Source organism: Zootermopsis nevadensis, unplaced genomic scaffold, assembly GCF_977971745.1.
Source record: "Zootermopsis nevadensis isolate Lab colony 2312 unplaced genomic scaffold, Znev_1.0 Znev_ptg000019l, whole genome shotgun sequence".
NCBI lineage: Eukaryota > Metazoa > Arthropoda > Insecta > Blattodea > Termopsidae > Zootermopsis > Zootermopsis nevadensis.
The window spans coordinates 2,405,733-2,419,734 of record NW_028259151.1 but is presented as its reverse complement, the minus strand read 5'-3'; the positions used below and the strand labels follow the sequence as shown (position 1 = coordinate 2,419,734).

General features: G+C 37.3%; 1 long non-coding RNA gene across 1 annotated transcript; it reads right to left on the bottom strand.

Moving 5' to 3' along the window:
• Positions 1-13,366: 13,366 nt before the first annotated feature.
• Positions 13,367-13,767, bottom strand: LOC147873352 (uncharacterized). Its single transcript, XR_015535796.1, has 2 exons — positions 13,624-13,767; positions 13,367-13,463 (listed from the first exon to the last, which is right to left on the bottom strand). It is a non-coding gene; the product is annotated as an uncharacterized LOC147873352 (long non-coding RNA).
• Between the last annotated feature and the right edge of the window lie 235 nt (positions 13,768-14,002).

Here is a 14,002-nt window from a genome sequence, read left to right as displayed (position 1 = left end):
TAATTAGACTAACGTAAGTGTAAGTTACCTGAAACCAAATCCATTCGTCCATATACGTAAAAAATTAATGGCAGTCAAACAACATAAGAACAGGCAGACATCCGGAGAAAACCAGTGTATTCACCATCAGAGCACTTAAGATATGTAAAGAAGTCGACTTTCCTCCCAAGTAATTTCAACAGGATGTCACAAGCGTTGAAGTACGCCATTATTAATACCCAAATATAAATGCACACTGAGTAGGCCATGACCAAAGACAACACGCGAAACGTTGGTGTACCTGCGGTTGAAGAAGGAAAAACAATAATTGAATGAATAAAATTATGAGTATTAGAACAGAATAGTCACAAAACTAGTACCGCTACAGAGTGCCCAAAGATTCACGCAAAACAGCCCTGACATATATTATATTTGTAATACATATATATATATATATATATATATATATATATATATATATATATATATATATACGTGTACATTGAAATCAGAAAACTAAGACAATATTAAATTGTACGGCGAAAATATCCACCACAATCAGCTCAGCATACATTTACTATTTTCCTCATGTTTCATGCAAACCAGTGAACAGTTTCTGCTGTGACGAAAACGTTTTACCAGACCAGATATATCGTTTTGTTTGGTACAGGAGCACAGGAAAAGTATTCCTAAAATCATTCTGGAAAGTTTAGTAAGAACGAGAAGCCACGTATTTTTCGACATTGAACAGTGATTGCTGTTGGCTATTGGCACACAATAATGATTTAGAATTACACAAGTATTACTTACCTGACTTTGGTAAGTTAATAGGAAGTATCCCGCTATAATTCATTGCTCGTAAAATTGGTCTCATTTAGTTGAAGTAATGTTTATCTGTAAGTGTGAATTGTTGTAAGAATACTGCATGTGATGAAGTAATGGCAGAAGGTTTAATAAGTATAAAGAAATGCATGCCTCCATTTTCTGGACCAATCCGAGACATTGCGACAAACACTATCAGCTTTATCTTCAATAGAAAGAACCTGTATTCTCTTTAGCTTTTTTTACAATATAGAGAATTTAAATTAATAAGCCTTATATAATAAGCAAATGGATTTACCTTTGCTCTGTGTGAACACATGAATTATTGTTCTGAAAGCCTGTTAATTGCTTAAGTTTAATCGCTTTACCTTACGATCTGATGAGCGCTAAAATATTACACATATATATGTATATATATATATATATATATATATATATATATACATATGAAAGAGTTTTCTTATAATCAAGCGCATAAATATTCAGGAACGTCAAATTTTACACCTAGACAATACAAAATTATATTCCAAAATACTAGTTTGTGTTTCAGAAGATAACATGTCATGATATAAATTATATAAATTCAATTTACTAACGTCATTGGTAGGCTTACGCATTTGTGTAAACATGTATGTAGAAATATATTCCTACTGTATGTGTGTATATAGTCTTACAGAGATGTTCCTAAGAGATGTATACACACAAGGTTAACATTCCGTCAAGTAATATGTACACATCTATTTGGGACATTAAATATGTATGCATTATCATTATAACTGAACTTCAAATACAGCTTCGAATGAAACGCATGATAGACTACGTAATCGATCGTGACTTATTTGATGCTATTATCAAGGTCCTCGTTCCAGATACTACAGAAATTCACCAAGAGTCTACACTTCAGAGCTGCAATTCAGAAATGATGCAGCAGTGTAGCAATCATAACCTCACATATAATGCACAAAAAATTGAGAAAAATTAATACTGGCAGAATTCGTGAATGAGAGTCTCTTGTCAGCCCGCACAGCGCAATATTTTGTTGAAGCTCCGGTTATGGGCGGTAACTGCGACGAAATTGATTAAAGAATATTAGGCGGGCAACTGACAAAAGGTGGTTCTGAACGGTCCTCCGAGAACGTCTGGAAAACGACGAGGTGACGGGTGGGATAATATTAAAATCGGCCTCAAAGGAAGAAAGACTCCTGTTCCTAGCAGAAAAATAAAATTGTTATGTTTTTTATAAAATCTGACTCTTAGTGATTTGTAATGATTTTGTGTTTTATCTACTTAAAACATTCGCCATGCTGTGCTAAACTAAATAAGAATTGTATAAACGTCAAAAATATCCATACAAAAATGTAATATTTGAGTATAATATATTCGGCGTGTCCTGGTAAACATTCATAATTCTCACCGTTTGTGACATGGGTCGAAACAACTCACTCAGACATCTTTACTTAAATTGAGCATGGAAAATGACCGGCTTTAACACAGTAGAGCTCCGAAAATAAAAACTTCGGATATCCGACATTCCGTTTCATCCGACGAACCTGTCGGAACGCTCCATTATATGTACACTCAACTCAGAAAGTAGACGAATGAATTACACTATTGAGACTGCGCTTGTTTACGTTGAACGACAAAGATAGGCGAGCGATAGAGACGCACTGCTGTTCCCAGAATGGCATGACCTTGCAGCAAAGAAAAATAAAAGCTTTCATTTACATTATGTTAAATACTGTTTTGTTTATGAGATTTTTTGTTTGATGCCATATTGTATTTCCTTCTCAATTTAGCAATATCTTAAATTGAGTATTAAACTGAGATTACGCTCGTCTGATTCAATAGACCTCTGTTTTTTTTCGGTCCCATTTAGGTCTGGACTCTGGAACCTGCTGTAAATAAATCACGCAGTAAAAACTAAAATAGGCGACCATATTGAGCGATACATAAGGAAAACTGTTGATGTAAAAAGCTGAGAGAAGTGATTGTAAATGTATACATCATTGGTCAGTGTGTCACTAAATGACTTCATCAGCAATAAATGAAGATTAGGACCAAAACGCTGGTATCTAATTACGAGTCTACACGACCAAAACTCAGGATTATTTTTCGATCTGTGCTTCTGTCCAACAAATTAGTCAGGCGACTTTTGTTGCCACCCAAACGTGCTACAATACTTCATAGCCAAACTCCCATTTCTTATCGTAACAGACGAAATCGAAAACAAAGCTCCTTGTGAAGTACTTTACATTCTTCATTTTTTCGAAGACGAAGTGTGTCTGAGATAAAACATAATGAGGAATTTTTAACTGTCCGCAATTTTATTTATAGAAATCTCAAAAATAATTTTATATTTGAGAATTCTGTAAATAATATAAAATATCTGGTGGATAACACCAGATTTTTTGGATCCGAAAGAATTCTTTTTTTGTGACTGTAGAACAGTAATATTTGTAACTGGTAGTGTTGTCTTACGATATATTTTAATTTCCGGAAAATGTACTACAAGTAGCAAAATAGAACATAGTTCAGATTTACACTACACACAGACACATTCAGCCTATAAAAGATAAGATCCCATGCTGAATTAAATTAAGTTGTCTTTGCTGCTTTTGCATACTGAAATAATTAAGTAAAAAAAGCATTAGATTTTACCCTCGGTCGAGGAGACTAAATAAATATCATTGAACTCTTTACCTGTCGAAGTATGATGGAGGAGTGTGAGTGGATCGTGTCCATATGCGAATTCATGTGACATGTCAACTACGCATTACAACCGTAAATAATGGTAAGTAAAAGACGGAGTTTAGCAGGTAGCCTACCTAGTACGTCGCTGGTAGCCGGGAAGTTAGACTGCCTGAAACGGAGGATGCGCACAGAGTTATTGTTTCGGAGTTAGTCATTCTGGTTGTCTCATTTCTGAGGCTGCTTGAAGGGTAGACGTGCCTCTGAAAACTATGTATTCCGGTAGTAGCAGTGACGATGAAGAATTATTTTGTAGCTGTTTCTAAATTCTTCTGATTGTTGCAAGAATCATCTCTGCTGAAGTAACAAGTGCATCCAGTAATGTTTACAAACATTTCGGAGAATATCACCAACCTTATAAGATATTACAAAATTATTGAAGTCTATTTTTCGAATATTTAAGAATAGATAGGGATATAGGGATTAGATCTATCGATTGGGCCCAACAGAGTAGGTTTTACCTTACCTAAGATGGACATAGACTCCCATATCCGAAACGTAGAGGTTTTATTGATTTTATTTAATATTGGACGATGGATAATGTCTAGAAAACAATTTGATCCATTTAATAATATGACATGCGACCCTTGATTATATTTTGAGTGTGACAATCGAAAAGATGCACAGAAATGGAAAAACTGTCATGGAAATCAAATCGTGAAGAAAGGACTTGTGCTTAATTTGAGGAGCAGTGAAATAATTTTTGTTCCAGTGAGCAGTAATGTATATATTTGTCAAAATAGATAGATAGGCCTATGTATAAATATTTGTATTTTGTAATATTGTTAATTCAGTAATTTTCATTAAATTATAGTCTTTTTCCACATAGGACACTTGGCGCTTGTATTTCGAATGGGTGCTTATGACGTTGGACTTATTATGAACGACACTGTATAGCTCCTGTGTTGCAAACTCTGCATATGCCGTCGCCAACAGTAGAAAGATTAAATAAAACTGCAGAAAAATATCGTAGAATCTGGAACTTTCCACAGTGCCTTTTAGCATATTCCCATTGTCTGTCCTGCAAATTTAGGGCACAATAAATGCACTTCAATTACAAGTCATACTATTCGATTGAGCTAAAAGGCGTTGAGGATGCTGCCTATAAATTTACAATTATTTTTTTCATTGGTTACGATAAACAAAGTGATTCTCTTCCGTCAAGTTTGAAGTGTTGAGCAGCAAGAGCCTCAACCCACCAGAAGGTTCTTTATCAACTCACCCCAGTCTCTCCTGATTCACTGCTAGATGGCTCTAGCAGTCTAAGCAGGATTGAGTAGAAAATGTCTCGAGGCAGTGGGCTGGTCAGTCACTACTCAAAAAATTCAAACTTAAAACGACTAGGAAAACCTCCGAAATGGAGGTGGCGAAGACCCATAACTGGGTTGTAGAGCCAAGAAAGAAGAAAAATATGAAAGTGCGATACGTGTTTATTGCAGGCGAAGTACGAGGTGCAATCTGAAAGTTTCTAGACTGCGCCTATAAAAACCCGTACACTTATCTCAGGTATTAAATTAATCCATCACCCTCGAAGTAGTTCCCCTGGGAGTGAACACAACGATCCCAGCGCCGCTGCCAAGCCTGGAAGCATCCCTGGAAATCTTTCTTTGTCAGCCTGTCAAGCATCATCTGCGATTCTGCCTAAATCGCTTCTATCGTCTCAAATCTCCTTCCCTTTAACTGAATTTTTATCTTTGGGAAGAGGAAGAAGTCACACGGAGCTAAGGAGAGTACGGGATGACGGCCATGGTGTTTGAGGCCAAAAACTGCCGAACTTTGAGGGCGGTGTGCGCTGGCGCGTTGTCATGATGCGTCGCATATGGAGTTCTTCCTTTAGAATCAGCTGACAGGTCCCATAGCCTATCCCAACAATGTCGCACAAGTCGTTGATGGTACGACGTCGATCGTCGTGAATGGCCTGCCGAATCTTCGTAACATTTTCGGGCGTTGTGCTCGAAGATGGTCGTCCAGAACGCTCGTCATCATCGACAGAGGTTCGGCCATTTTTAAAACGTGAATGCCACACAAACGTTTGTGCACGAACCATTGCGGACTCCCCAAATGCTTGCTTTAGCATTTCATAGGTTTCCGTAGCCGTTTTGGCGAGTCTTTGGCAAAATTTGATTTGTTCATGAAAATCCGCCATTCCGAAATCGCAGGAGGGTCGGTGTAATGCACTACCTAAACGCCCGTAACTAAGAAACAAATGCTAATTCGATGATGCCGGCTGGCACACTGATTGACTATGAATGTAGGCCGCACTCCCTGGCGGCAGAAGCTCGTACTACATCCGGTTCTCCCTCTATTAACACAGTCTGGAAACTTTCCGATCGCACCTCGTATAACCTCTGATTCATAGTGTACTTTAAACATACAGTGGTAAAAATCTTGATGTAGACAGCATTTACTTCAACAAACAATCCAAGGACCGTTGTTTTGCTTATATAATGTCTCGTCTAATTTCTCTTTGAAATTTCAATAGGTATTTTATTAACGTCTAATAAATAATACATACTAACATGGACAAACATGTTTCAAATTACTATTTGACGTAAATACGCCTATATTTTAGTGTCAGTGTCATTCGGCAAAAAGTGGAACGAAAAGGTGAAACGAAAAAGCGTAACTGCATTGTTATGTTACCTTGGAAACGTCAATTGTTTACTCGGCATTATTGTTACCTAGCAAACGTCAATTGTTTACTCGACATTATTGTTACCTAGTAAACGTCATCTGTTTACTTGGCATTGTTGTTAATTTTAAAACATTTCATTACATTACCTTACCTTACCTTAACTTACCTTACATTACATTTCATTACAATATATTACTTTACATTACATTCAGCTACCACAGACCCATCTTAAGCGTAACTAATTCAAGTTAAATAAGCAATATCTTAATCAAACTTACCTCAACTGTAAAGCATGTATAAAGGAAATATTTAGAAAGAAGCCAATATATAAACTTCCTTTCCGTATAGACGTATTTACGTCTAATTCTCCGGAACCGTGGTTCCACTATCACTTTTTACTTACGGGCATTCTACGTGTAATAAGTCCGTACGCTAGGTTCTTCTACAACACAAGTCTAAATGTGCTGGTTCCCTTGTGGAATTTCTAATGCTTAAATGCTATATAGTGGTATTCTTAGTTGCATTCATCTGACGTTTGTTGGGCTGTCCCAATCCAAACTGCAGTAGAACTATCATATACGTCACTATTGTAGACGAATACTGCAAGAAAGCAGTGAGACTCTCAGTAAGAAATTAGGACTAGGATAAATTGATCAAATAACCACAATAGAAAAGGATCAGGAAGTTTAAAATAGTGTTTTTATAGTTGTCTTTTACGAATTATGTGCACTTGTGATTGTCTCCTTTTGACCAGCGTATCATCCATTGTTCAATATGTATAAGCTAAAACAATAATTTAAATCAGTGTAATCAACAATTTTATCAGTTATTCGGTTTCTTTACATGATCAACTATATGTTTCGGTCTGTAACCTAACAGTACTTTTATAGCATTACACAAGTGGATTAAACACTAGCAGGAGAAACGATAATAAAAGGTTACTTTCTACATGTTAACCGCTTATAACCAAGGATTATTTGACATAGATTACATATTTAATACAATAGTAAAATTAAACATGTATTGGAATTGAATTTGACATTGAAAAATGGTCTGAGACATGTGAAGTGCAAAATGTATTTGACTGATGTGAGTTTTTCCGAACTCGAAATTGAATTTCCAATCGTGTTCACATTGATATCATCTTTCTGTAACATCGACATAACAGACTCCTATCTACGTCTAATTATGACTAAATTTCTGTCTGAATTTGTTAGGTCTTCCACGCAAGTTCCTCATCTGTCTTATATTCTTTGATTCTATTGCCCTAATAATATTTGGTTAATAGTAAGAATTACTTTACAATTACTTTTCCTTGCACCAATTCCTTCCACTCTGGTTATCACACGACACGCCTATGTTCTGCTTTTAAATAAAGAATACAATTAAATGTTTTGCAGGCCTATCAAATTCCTTAATAGAGACAGTCTGCCTTAGGGATGCCTAATGGACATGTAGTCCTTTATCAGACATCCATTATTTGGTAGGATTTGTGGTTTTCACGGCGGCGAGTATGAAGATGGCTAAGATGGATGTCTTCTGGGTATCAGTGCTGCGTAGACTGGTAGAAGTTTACCAACGTTTCAGATGTGCTATCACCTCTGAAATTTTGGAAACCTCTACAAAACTACGCGGCGCTACAGCCCAGAGGACAGCCATCTTCACCGTTTATTTAGAACTCTGTTACAAATATTGATCGCTGGCCCATGCAAATGCTCAAATTTATTATGTCAAGGCATCTAATAACAGCTGTTGGTCTATGCTGATGATGTGAATCTGTTTGGCGACAATACAAACATTACAAAATCGGACACTAAAAACTCTCACACTCGGGATGTCTAGAAATAATTTCAGGAATGGCAAAGACTCTGATCAGTACAGAAACAGAATATAAAGATATAAAGACAGCTAATAAATCGTTAGAAACTGTGACAAGATTCAAGTGCATGGGGCGACACTAACAAGTCAGAATGCAATTTTTTACAAAATCAATTCAGGGATTTCTTGCTAGGATTCAAGCTAAAATCGTTTATCCTCCCGTAAATTTTAAATACTAGCTAAATTTTAAAATATACAAAAGTATAATTTTGCCAATTGTGCTGTATGGGTGCGAAACTTGGGCTCCCATTTTGGAAGAGGAACAAAGCTTTGGGGATTTTGAGAACGGAATGTTGAGAAATATATTTGGAATATGGAGAGACGGATCACGGAGAAAATTGCAGAATGATGAGCTTTAAGGGCTGTACGACTAACCTGATATTGTTAGAATGATTAAATTGAGGAGGATGATTTGGGCGGGACATTCAGCACGTATGAGGAAGGAGGCGGTTGTTTACAAGGTATTGGTTGGGAGGGCTGAAGGGAGAAGACCGCTGGGAAGACCTAGACGTAGGTAGGATGATAACGTTAAAGTGGACATTAGGAATATAGGAATCGATGGAAAGAAACTAAATGCAGTTAACTCTGGATAGGGTCCGGTGACTGGATTTTGTGAACATGATGATGAACATTCTGCTTCCATACAAAAACGTGGGCTATTCTTTGAACAAGACGAGTAACAATCCACATTTCAAAGAACATCCTGCACCACAGAGTTAGATAAAAGTAACTATTATATATTTCTGAAACATTTGCAAGATCAAATATTTTAAAATTACAGCAGCGGATCGTTTGCAAAGGACGGTAGAGCGGATTACGTTAGGTGAATGCGTCATAATGTTCAGTTTGTGTTGTATCTAAAAGCGTAAATAGTCCAATATACAAAAAGGGATGATTCGTAAAATGTAAAGAACTCTGAATACTTAATGTCTTCTAAGGGCATGAAACTTAATCCCTGTCTCATCAAAGGAAATTAATACATATAGAAAATTATAAGGGTAAACAAATCAAGGTATATGAGATGAACAAGGAATGTAGCCCGCTTGTCTGGGACAAGAACTGCATAAACAATTTCAGTCGGAGACAACTGAAGGGCAGAGACCTCTTGGGAGATCTATACTTAGATGGGAGATAAATATTAAAATTGACCATAAATATTAAGTTCAAGAATGTAGAATAGATTCATATGACAAGTTAGTGTCGCTGACATGCTGTTTTGAAAATCACACAATTTTAATGTTTTGCAAATCCTGAGAGTTTCCTCATTTGAGCGAACATCGTTTTTACAGGGACTGTTGCCCGTGATGTTAGAAATACGAGGCCCTTATTTTTTGTTTTATTTAAAACGGCGGAGTGTGATATATTAATGGATAAGACGAAAGCAAGACAATTCAAAATGTGTACTGAAGGGTGATCATAACGCAGATACATTTTAGTTGATGTGACGGTCTCAAACTTACCGATCTGAGCATTTCCCTGTTTACATCAAAGAATCCAGCCACTGATATCACTGGGGGATGCGATGATATTGTATTCAGGAAAGCGTTCACCTGCAATGAACAACAGTTAAATGCCTCTGAAATGGAGAAAAATATGTAAGGAATACGGGACTCCTTATTTGTGATTATGTTTCCACAAAGTCTACTGGAGTATTATGCGTGTTCAAGAAGTTTTGGTATTGAGTTACTTGTATTATAACAAATAATGCATGTGGTAAATGAATATAAACCATTATCGTGCTAAGTATGATGAAACCGACGGTTAGAATGCGTAAAATGCAAGTGTCATTTTGAGAGAGAGAGAATTGTGCATGCTTTAGAGCATTGTGGTAACTATATTTACCACTTGATTTACAGTTAAATAACTTAATATTTCGCCATATACATAGTAAGTCAATAGTATGTTTACTAACTTTGTGTTGCTTGTTCCTGAATTAAAAATAAGAAAAATATGTTTCTATGAACATGTGTTCGCAAATGCTTCTTTATGAAAGTATTAGCCAAAAATAATTTTCAATCTAACCCCTCATTGCCAAGTATAAGGACAGGGATATTTTCTTGATAACATATGCTCAAAGGTTGCTCCTCCATTCTCCACACATACACAAGCACGACGTACACAGGACTGACGAATTCATTCGTACACACCAGGGTTTCCTCGAATCATCTGGCTTGCATTTCGCACTCGTACCCATAGGTCGTCTTTATTGTTTACGGGTGTTGCTGAAAAGATGGACTTCAAGTTACCCCACAGATGAAAGTCCAATGGAGTCAGGTCCAGTGACCTCGGCGGCCATGATACTGGGCTACCGAGTCCAATTCGTCGCTGAGGGAACTGTTCATTGAAATGTTAACTGACTTGACGGGAGAAGTGTGCTGGGGCTCCGTCGTGCATAAACCACATTTGTTTTCTTGTATTTAGTAGTAAATCTTCAAGGAGACGTGGCAAGTGACATCTTAAAAATCGCCGATGTGAAGGTCCTCTTCACGTGATGAAAGCATGTATGAACCAATAAGCATGCTGCCAACAATTCCTGCCCAAACGTTTATTGAAAATCTTTACTGGAAGCTCGATTCACTAAGACATAAAATCATTCACTGAATCTTACTTATGGTTATTATTTCGAAAATGAAAGATTTGGGACCCCATGTTCATAGGAATTTTGTTCTCCTATTTTTGATCCTGAAACACGCACACACTGATTGCCACTTATTTGTATAAAGAGTGTCCCACAACAGGATGTCCAAAGCTTTACTACGTGCTCTCGGGGTAATTATAAGCCGAAAGGTTCAAATAAACATTGGTCCGATCTGCAGCGGTTTGCCAAGAAAATGAGAATGGGCATGTTATTGAATTTGTAACTTTTACATTATTTCCATTTAATTTTAGGTCACAATGTATTTATCATTATTATTATTAAGTTCTGACTAACTCTAAATTGATTTTAAATTACTCACGTTTTTTTCCGTGACTCGAAATAGCGAGACTGATTGTCGATTTCATTTTCGATATTGGCACCCGATTCCATTATTCGTTTGAGCAGCTCAGCCCTACTGTCTGACTTGATGTCTAACACCAGTGATTTCATATGTCTCCGGAGAAAGCAGTGGACTACATCGGCCAATCTGACGGTTTGGAGACTGTTGATTCAGCAATGTAGTCACTTGCCTACAAAACTGAGGAGGTGCTTCATCATGCTGGAGCCACGTCTTTTGCCTGGTTAGCAGAGGAACATCTTCCAACCTGAATGGCAGCTCTTCCTGTAGGACACGCAAGTAGCGCTGATATGTCATGCGGTCTTCAAGCACTGACTGCCCTGTGACTTGCCCACGCGCGCCTCGTGTGCAGCTTAGTGAACTAATTTCTCAAACTCAGTCAATGCATAGTGAGTGCTGAGCATTTTCTTGAGAAACCGTTGGCGATCTAACCCACTTTTATTTCAACGTTTCGACTCAAATTGATCCCAAGAACACGTAGTTGAGCTGTGGACATTCTATTGCGGGACAATCTGTATATTCTTTTAGTATCAAGATTGAATAACGATTATTTTCGGTAACATCATTAATGTACTGATGTTTCCAAATTGATGCGGTGTTGGAAGTAATTCTAATTTGAAATTTGTAAAAAACCTCACAAATATGAAACAGTTTCAACTCTAAAATAACTATATTGTCCGATGTTGCGGCGTGTAGTTCCGTGGAAAGTGTCCGAAGTTTCAGTAATCTCATATTTTCGACTTGCTTATGTCAATGTTGTGATTATATGCGCGATGTGCATGAAATGAACGCAAATAGGGCTAGTCACTTCACATGACTCAGCTCGAGAACCACTAGATGGTTTTGAATGAAATCTAGATTGTCATTGGGGATTGCCTTAAAATAGTGATTATCAGTTTCTTGTAATCAGTAATAATAAACATGGCTGGCAAACAAACTTGTTGTGTGGAATCAACATAAGCTCCGCTTCCCATAAGGCCATAAAATGACGTATGGTTATAGATTTTTGGAAAATACAAAATTTTGGTACAATTTTTATTTGTACGAGGTGCTATCCAAAAGATCAGAGAAATTTCACATAAAAGAAATTGCTTATCATAACTCCTAGTTTCCACCGTCTTCTTCGAAGTAGTCCCCTTGGGCATGGATACAGCGACCCCAGCGTTTTTTCCATAATTCCATGCATCCCTGGAAGTCTTGAAGTGTGAGTGTTTTAAGCACCTCCTGCCATTCTGCCTGGATCTCCTCAATTGTGTCAAAACGACGGCCTTTCAATCGATATTTGATTTTGGGGAATAGGAAAAAGTCGCAGGGGGCGAGGTCAGGCGAAAAGGGTGGGTGGGGAATCACTGTCGTGTTTTTGGAAGCCAAAAACTGCCGAACAACAAGCGATGTGTGGGCGGGGGCGTTGTCGTCGTGGAGATTCCAGCTGTTGTTCTCCCACTTTTCCGGACGTTTGCTCTTAATGCTCTCCGTAGCCGCTTCAAAACTTCACAATAAAACTTCTCGTTGACAGTTTGATCGCCTCTCGCACTTTCGCGACGTTTTGCCGTGCTGTGCTTGTCGATGGTCGTCCTGAACGCTCATCGTCGTCGACAGACGTTCGTCCATCCTTAAAGCGTTTGTACCACAAAAACGTTTTTCTTTGACTCATAGCATTCTCACCAAATGCTTCCACACTCATGAGGTGGGTTTCTGCAGCAGATTTTTTAAGCTTAAAGCAAAATTTGATGCAGATTCTTTACTCCTTAAAATCTGCCATTTATGCAGGTTTAAAATATCGCCGAACCACTACAACACAACGTTACAAAAACGCACGAGACTCAAGACCGCGGCCTCTCGCCTTCACGGCTGTTGGCACACTAATACACAAAGGGTACTACTCGCCCCATCTATAGGCGGCAGGCCATTCCACAACCGGTTCGCGCGTAGAATTCAAATCTCCCGAACTTTTGTATAGCACCTCGTATAGTGTAGAACAACAACATGGGAGCTGCATAAGAAAAGAAAGAAGAACTTGACATGGCGAGGATTCAGTCCTAGGTTTCCACTAATGCGAAACCATTATCCCACTAAACAGCTAATGCCATTGTGACATATCGGTGTTATTTAGAGTAGCTTATATCTTAATTGCATCATGCTTGTGTTCCTCAATACAGTACTTTTATTTTCCGTCGTTACACAAGCTTATTGTTAAAATCATATAAAATTTCACATAAAATTGTTACATTTTAAAATTGACGACATGTTTCGATATACAATTCTATCATCGTCAGGTCTATCAAAATTAAAATTAAAATCTGGTGTATCTGTTGCTCTGCTTATATTGCTTATGTTTTATCCGTTTTTATTACATCTCCAGGCTTCTTTCATTTAATTTTGGAGACGCGTCTGGGTGCCTATATCTGCAAAATCAATTTTAATTTTCATATCGTGATTCTGGCTACCGACATAGGAAATGGAATAATATTACTCTAATTTTATATTATTTTAAGGAATTACTCAAATATATCGTAATACAAGCAAAAGAAATACAATCACAAAATATAAAGTATTATAACATACCGGGTTGTGTGTGAGGTGCGTGTCCGTTGTTATTGAATGGCAGACAGCAACTGAGTTGTAGGTATCGTGTGTGGCTATATATATTGGGTGAAAGTTGTTTAGGGGGTTGGGTCAATGGACTGTAGAATGTTAAATATCGGATTGTTCGTGTAACATGTCGTCAATTTTAAAATGTAACAATTTTATGTGAAATTTTATATGATTTTAACAATAAGCTTGTGTAACGACGGAAAATAAAAGTACTGTATTATTTAGAGTACTTACAAACACATTACAAGGAGCACTGCAAATACAGTTAATAGGTACTATCTGTGAATTAGAGAAATTTTCTTTCTCTGCATAATGAACAAATTTACCGCGACTGATTTTATGCAAATAG